Source organism: Engraulis encrasicolus, chromosome 13 (assembly GCF_034702125.1).
Source record: "Engraulis encrasicolus isolate BLACKSEA-1 chromosome 13, IST_EnEncr_1.0, whole genome shotgun sequence".
Taxonomy (NCBI): Eukaryota; Metazoa; Chordata; class Actinopteri; order Clupeiformes; family Engraulidae; genus Engraulis; species Engraulis encrasicolus.
Genome location: NC_085869.1, coordinates 34,823,750 through 34,830,110, shown reverse-complemented (window position 1 = coordinate 34,830,110; position 6,361 = coordinate 34,823,750). Strand labels below are relative to the sequence as shown.

General features: G+C 42.3%; 1 long non-coding RNA gene across 3 annotated transcripts; it reads right to left on the bottom strand.

Moving 5' to 3' along the window:
• Positions 1 to 1,307: 1,307 nt before the first annotated feature.
• On the bottom strand, positions 1,308 to 5,152 carry LOC134461719 (uncharacterized). 3 transcript variants are annotated; one of them, XR_010037376.1, is made up of 5 exons: positions 2,684 to 3,408; positions 2,384 to 2,488; positions 1,853 to 1,931; positions 1,641 to 1,750; positions 1,308 to 1,383 (listed from the first exon to the last, which is right to left on the bottom strand). It is a non-coding gene; the product is annotated as an uncharacterized LOC134461719 (long non-coding RNA). The 3 variants fall into 3 exon arrangements; XR_010037377.1 differs by lacking the exon at positions 1,308 to 1,383 and adding an exon at positions 4,288 to 5,152 and having other exon boundaries at positions 1,395 to 1,750; positions 2,684 to 2,753; XR_010037378.1 differs by lacking the exon at positions 1,308 to 1,383 and adding an exon at positions 3,422 to 3,454 and having other exon boundaries at positions 1,395 to 1,750; positions 2,684 to 2,753.
• Between the last annotated feature and the right edge of the window lie 1,209 nt (positions 5,153 to 6,361).

Below are 6,361 nucleotides of genomic sequence, written 5' to 3'. Positions count from 1 at the left end.
ATCAGGAGAGCCAGCCTGATCACAAAGGTCCCCTCTCACCCCCTCCATCAGGTCAGCACTACAAAGTACCTGTCAATACGCCTCTTCCCGCCCTGAGTTTGTCCTCTAGCAGGTTGAGACTTTCTTACTGAGGTTTTCAAACTTTTTTTTTTCGGAATAAGGTTGCCCAACCACTGCCCATAATTGGCCGGATGTGGGAGGGGTGGAGTTGGTTTATTAGTCCTCTTCCCCAATCCTATTGCCCTCCAGGCAGGTTTGGGGTTGTGTACAAGATGCCCCGGCACGTCAAGCCCAACCAACTCCTGCTACCTACCATGTACTAAGTGGTAGTCGCACAGCAAACTACCACTACTGGCAAACAATTCTTGTTGAAACTCATTTGTTGGAAAGCTGATATTATTATTACCGGTATTATTTATACTATGCATAGTGTTCTTAATCTTTTGAATGTAGCTCTTTGTGAGAAATATTGCTGCAGTGTGTTCTGGTATAAGGAACGGACCTGTGGTGGGGAGTCCATCAGTGAGCTGGTGCCACTGTCACACATTAAATTTTATTAACAATTATCCCCTTGTATTGATTGGGAAATGTTATACTGATCTTTTTTTCATCATTAGCTCCTGACTGTATACCAGGGATTTTTTAAATCATTTTTTTCATCATCATCTCCGCCACATATAGGCATGTCATCCTGAGTTTGTGGTCTGTTTGATTGTTTGTTCATTGCTAAGTGCACGGCTTGCCACTAGGTGGCACCAAATCCTTATTTACTAGTAGGCACAGTTAGCAACAACTTCCTTGTCACGGGACTTGCAGCTAGCCAGTTGATAAGAGACACTTTAAATACCACAAGAGCTGAAATGAACGTTGTTCTTCTCTACCTTTTTCCACCAAGTCAATATTAGGCATTGATATGCTCTACTCCTTACAATTAATTTCCCCCTCATATAAGGACGACTGGAATTAGCCAGAATTTAATCCACAAGGCCTGGCACTCTGCATAAATCTTTCTTGCAAGCTAGCCCCCTCAAAAGTAGGTTAGGCTACCGCAATTTTTTGAAATTGGGATATTTAAAAAGTATGTGCCACTATTAAGACTTAATGCACCACTATTTTTACAAGAACAGCCTACACACAAAAAAATCCCTTTCCTGAAAATCCTGGTTTGTGTTCATAGTACGGCCCTTGGAGAACTTTTACGGCCCCTCGGATTAATTTGAATTGGCCCTTCGAATGAGAAAGGTTCCCCACCACTGACGTAGGCTATAGGTTAAGCTTACCCTCTTTCACTCTTCTGTGGTGAGACTGCCCATTTTGGGTTGACCTCCACACGCGTCTGTAGCACAGCACACAGGATTGCAGGACACAGCATCCTGCAGGACACTACAAAAAAAACAAAAAAACAAACAAGGGGAATGAATAAATTACCTGACCAGTTATTAAACAAATGAAAATTGATGTGCCAGAGCTGTGGTAAAAGTAACCTTGGGTCCAAATCATCTAGGCCTAGGGTGTGTGTGTGTGTGTGTGTGTGTGTGTGTGTGTGTGTGTGTGTGTGTGTGTGTGGTAAATCCAGTGTTCACATTATTCAGATATGAGAATTAATTCATTCATTCATTTTAACTGACATTAGTACATACCCATATCAGTGCCATTTCACCCTGCCAAGACACTGGACCTGGGTCTATTGGAGCTCTCTGCTCAGGGTGTCCTCATTATACTGCAGCAGGCACTGTTGTTTCTATAGTTCCTAGAAGCGAGACAAATAAATAAATACTTAACCATGCACCTCATATTGACATAGCAAATGTCAATAAGCAAGACCTATTGAGCCCAACAGGGATAATCTTACACTATATCAGTTTTCTGTGGTCTCTTGTAAGATTGGCCCATCACCATTCTGCAGGACACTACCGTCTCCCTGCCAGGATCTGTAGGATGTAAGAAAATAAATCAAAACATAGCAATGCACAGCATTGATTACTTATCTATAAAGTAGCACAAGTCATATTGACAATGTAGGCCAGGGGTGGGGAACCTATGTCTCTAGGGCCGTTTGCGACCCTTGAGGCAGTTTTATCTGGCCCCCCGATATAATTTTAATGCTATTCAGCTTCACATGAAATATGACATATTTTGTAATGGAATCTTAGAAAATACATTTGCAATACAATTAAGTTATATTCAGGGAACCTGAAGAAGGTGGTGTTTTTTTTTTAAATGTGGCTGCCTTCAATATAGGCCTAAAGTGAAAGGGAAAATCCTGGTTTGTGTTCATAGTACGGCCCTTGGAGGACTTTTACGGCCCCTCGGATGAATTTGAAGCGGCCCTTCGAATGAGAAACGTTCCCCGACCCTGACGTAGGCTATAGGTTAAGCTTACCCTCTTTCACTCTTCTGCGGTGAGACTGTGCCCATTTTGGGTTGACCTCCACATGCGTCTGTAGCACAGTACACAGGATTGCAGGACACAGCATCCTGCAGGACACTTCAAAAACAAGGGTAACGAATAAATGACCTGTCCAGTTCTATAAAAAAGAATACCCTGAAAAAGAACACCCTGTTGTTTCTACAGCTCCTAGAAGCGAGACAAATAAATTAAATACTTTGCCATGCACCTCATATTGACATAGCAAATGTATCAATGAGCAAGTCATATTGGTCACAAAGAAGTTAATCTTACATTCTTTCAGTCTTCTATGGCGAGTTAGGCCTTCAGGTGACTCGTCTTCGCCATATTATGAGACAGCAGCCTGTGAAAACATGGTAAATAGAATAACCCATTAACCTTGGGTCCTAATATAATACATGGACATAAACTAGCCTACATTATTTAGACAAGGTCAGTAGACCTCCACGTGAAACAATAAGAAAAAGTGACCATACATAATTTCAATTTCTTGAAGAGGCCATCTACACATATTTGTGCAACAAGTGCTGTTTTGAGGACCCATACTTTTTAAGGACAGGTTGCCTACTGTTTGCAAATGGCAGGGTATTTCACATTGATTTCGGGGTGGCGTGCTCAACTTGACCACTCTGGTCGACATTGAGCTCGCGCTGATACATTGGGCTCGCGTTACTGAGAACGATTCCCTGATTGACGCTCCCAACGCAGGACGCTCCCCTGTCGGCTCGCTCCCACTAGCCAGACTATCGGTCCCACCGCCATATAACGGAGCTAGTTATCTTTTTGATGTTAGTTTTTTTTGTTTCTAACCCTAACCCTAACCTTGACCCTAAACCTAACCCTAAATTGCTTGTATGTGGCAGTGTATGATAATACGTGAAATATAATCGGGTGGGACTACACGTCCGGGAGTGATAGAAACACCTGGGACTGCACGTCCGGGAGCGATCTCAGTTGGGAGTGTCCATCTACCACCGTTTCAAAGTAGCATGGAACTAAATTATATCCCACCTTTGACTTGATTTTACGCCGGTGGGTCTTGGAACTTGCCTGGTTAACATAAAAAAAAAAAAAAAAAAAAAAAAAAAACTTGCCTGGTTAACACCTGACCTAATCACAAGTGAGATCGAAACGATTGTGTAGAACTAAAGGCAGTATGGGAGTTCCCAGGCTATATTGGAACCCCTGTGTGACTGCCTAGGTTTCAGGATAGAGAAAGTAAAACAAAAATCATTGAGTAAAATCGATGGGGGACAAAAACGTCGCTACTTGAGGAAAAATAGCATTACTACAGGGATGTTAGCTACTCGATACATAGTAGTGACGCTACGACCAAGCTACTAGAGAATGTAATTAAACGCTTCGCTTCGCTACTGCCCAGCACTGAAAACCAACATACCCAGACGGCACACCAGTCTTTCCAACGTCGCCTATGCATTTTTGCCGCTGTAAAATACATTGGCAAGGCGTCTGAGCGTTAGTTCATCAGCGAAATACCGGGCAGACGTGAAAAATGAGCAGTGCCCAGAATCTAGTTGATGAGCTAACGCAATAGCATGCTAACGGTAGCCTTTGTCTATCTTTAGGCAGGGGAAAGGCAACTGAGAACGAGCAATGTCAAACAATTTACCATCAACAAGTATACTTAACATATTCACCGTTTCACCACAGCATTTTGTCATTACGATGCTCGCAAGTCATCAGAATTTACTAGCGTACAGCAGCAACTAGTGTAGTCACATTGAGGGGACTTGAGCTACCAGCTATGTAAAACGGCTGTGCCATAACTTAGCAATGGCGGATCTGTGTTCAGAGGAGCTATTCAATCGCTCTTGAGTACTGAAACTTTAAACCACAGTTGAGTAAAATGTACTTACATGTATATGACGCCCATTTTCCGTTGGTATGTGAGGAACTTTCCCCCCATATCGCCAAGAAACTTGTAAACCACACAGACAACGCGTGGTTCTGTTCAATCAGGAAGGTGATGTTGACCGCGGCTGATGGCTTCTTTGTGGCTTGTGTGTGGAATTCGCATTGTGCCAATTAGTTTTACTGCCACCTAAAGGCTTGGTGTAGAACTAATTTAACCAGAGACGGTCTATTTTCAACTAACTTGAACAATCCTTGCTTTAGTTCAGAATACCATTTTTAAAAAACCAGAGTGGCCAAGCACATTGATGTTTTTCCTCAAAAGCAGCAGAGGAACCTTTTTAATTCGAAGGGTCACTTCAAAATGTAGGCCTATGTCCAAGAAAGATCATTCAGATGATTCTATTTTGATAGCCTATTCTGTAGGTTCATTTAAATGTTTATAGCACAGATCGAATTGTTTGATCAACTTAATTTCTGAGCTTATAGTATCATAATAAAATGTACTGACAGCAAAGCTGTGGCTAGTAGAAAGGTTTATGCAGGGGTGGGGAACCTTTTTCATTCGAGGGGCCACTTCAAATTCCTACCATGGTCATAAAATCCTCCGGGGGCCGTACTATGAACACAAATCAGGATTTCCCCATAAAATTTAGGCCTATATAGACACCTTTAGGCCTATATAGACATATAGACATCTTTAAAGGTAGACACCTTTAAAACAGTCCCCACCTTTTCTAGGTCCCCTGAATATAACTTAATTGCATTGGAAATGTAATTTCTAAGATTCCTTTAGGCCTGCAAAATATGTCATAGGCCTATTTCATGTGAAGTTGCAAAACATTATAATGATATCAGGGGCCGGATAAAACCGCCTCAAGGGCCCTCGAGACAGGTTCCCTACCCCTGGTTTAATGGTTAGTGATTCTGAAAAACACCACTGGGCAGCGTGAAAAAACATACACACACACAGACACACACACACACATTTTAGTAAAAGGCCAAAAAATGCCCTTGGGCCCCCAACAATCCCGTTGCCTAGGGACCCCAAAATCCTAGAAACAGGCCTGCCGATCCCCCACTCCCTCCCACCCACCTGACCTCACCCCACCCCACCCCACTTGAAATTGACTGGGGCAGCTCCCGACCTGATCACTGGCATTTACATATTAAAGGCTCTGGAGGGGGGCATGGGGGAGCCGCAAATGCTGTGGCTTGAGGTATGAGGCAATTTAAGGTGCAAAACTCATCCACAAATTCCTCTTTTCATGCAGTGTCCCATATCAGCCAAAAAGTTAATCATAATTTACATAGTTACTCATAAATTGAACAGAATAACTATGCAGTTGTTATTTATTTAGTAAGGTGCCATTTCCACGTAGCAGGATAATTTTACATGTGGATATTTTGTTCTCCTTTTTAAGCGGAAACACGACAAAATTGTTTTTTTTTTTTTGAGGCAGGTTTTTTGATATGGCTACATGGAGATAGAAGGCCAATACCAATGCTTTTTCAGAAATAGTACAATACGTGGAAGCGGTTTCTAAATTCCTTTTTAAGCGGAAACACGACAAAATTGATTTTTTTTTAGGCAGGTTTTTTGATGTGGCTACGTGGAGATAGAAGGCCAATACCAATGCTTTTTCAGAAATAGTACACTACGTGGAAGCGGCTTCTAAATTCATCCTCACTGTTGTCCTAGTTTTCTAGGCTCATTGGCGGTGTTAATGTGCATAGGCATGGTGTGACGTGACTGTGGAAAAAGGAATGGATTGGGGAGGGGGGGGGGGGGGGGAATCTAGTTTATTTTCTCGTTGAGGACCCAGTGGCAGCAGAGGGTTTGAAGTACAGGGGTAGTAATGTCAGCATCTGAAACAGCACAGAAACAAGAGACAAACAGTACATAAAATGTAAAAAAAAAAACAAAAAAAAACAGCGACACTGCATACCAACCATTGACACACAGCTGCACATATATTATAAAAGTATCCAGTGAGGCTCATGAACTGACCTGTGGTGAGAGTGAGTGTCAAATGTTTATGTTAAAAAGCATCATGAGATTAACTTACAGTTTGAGGA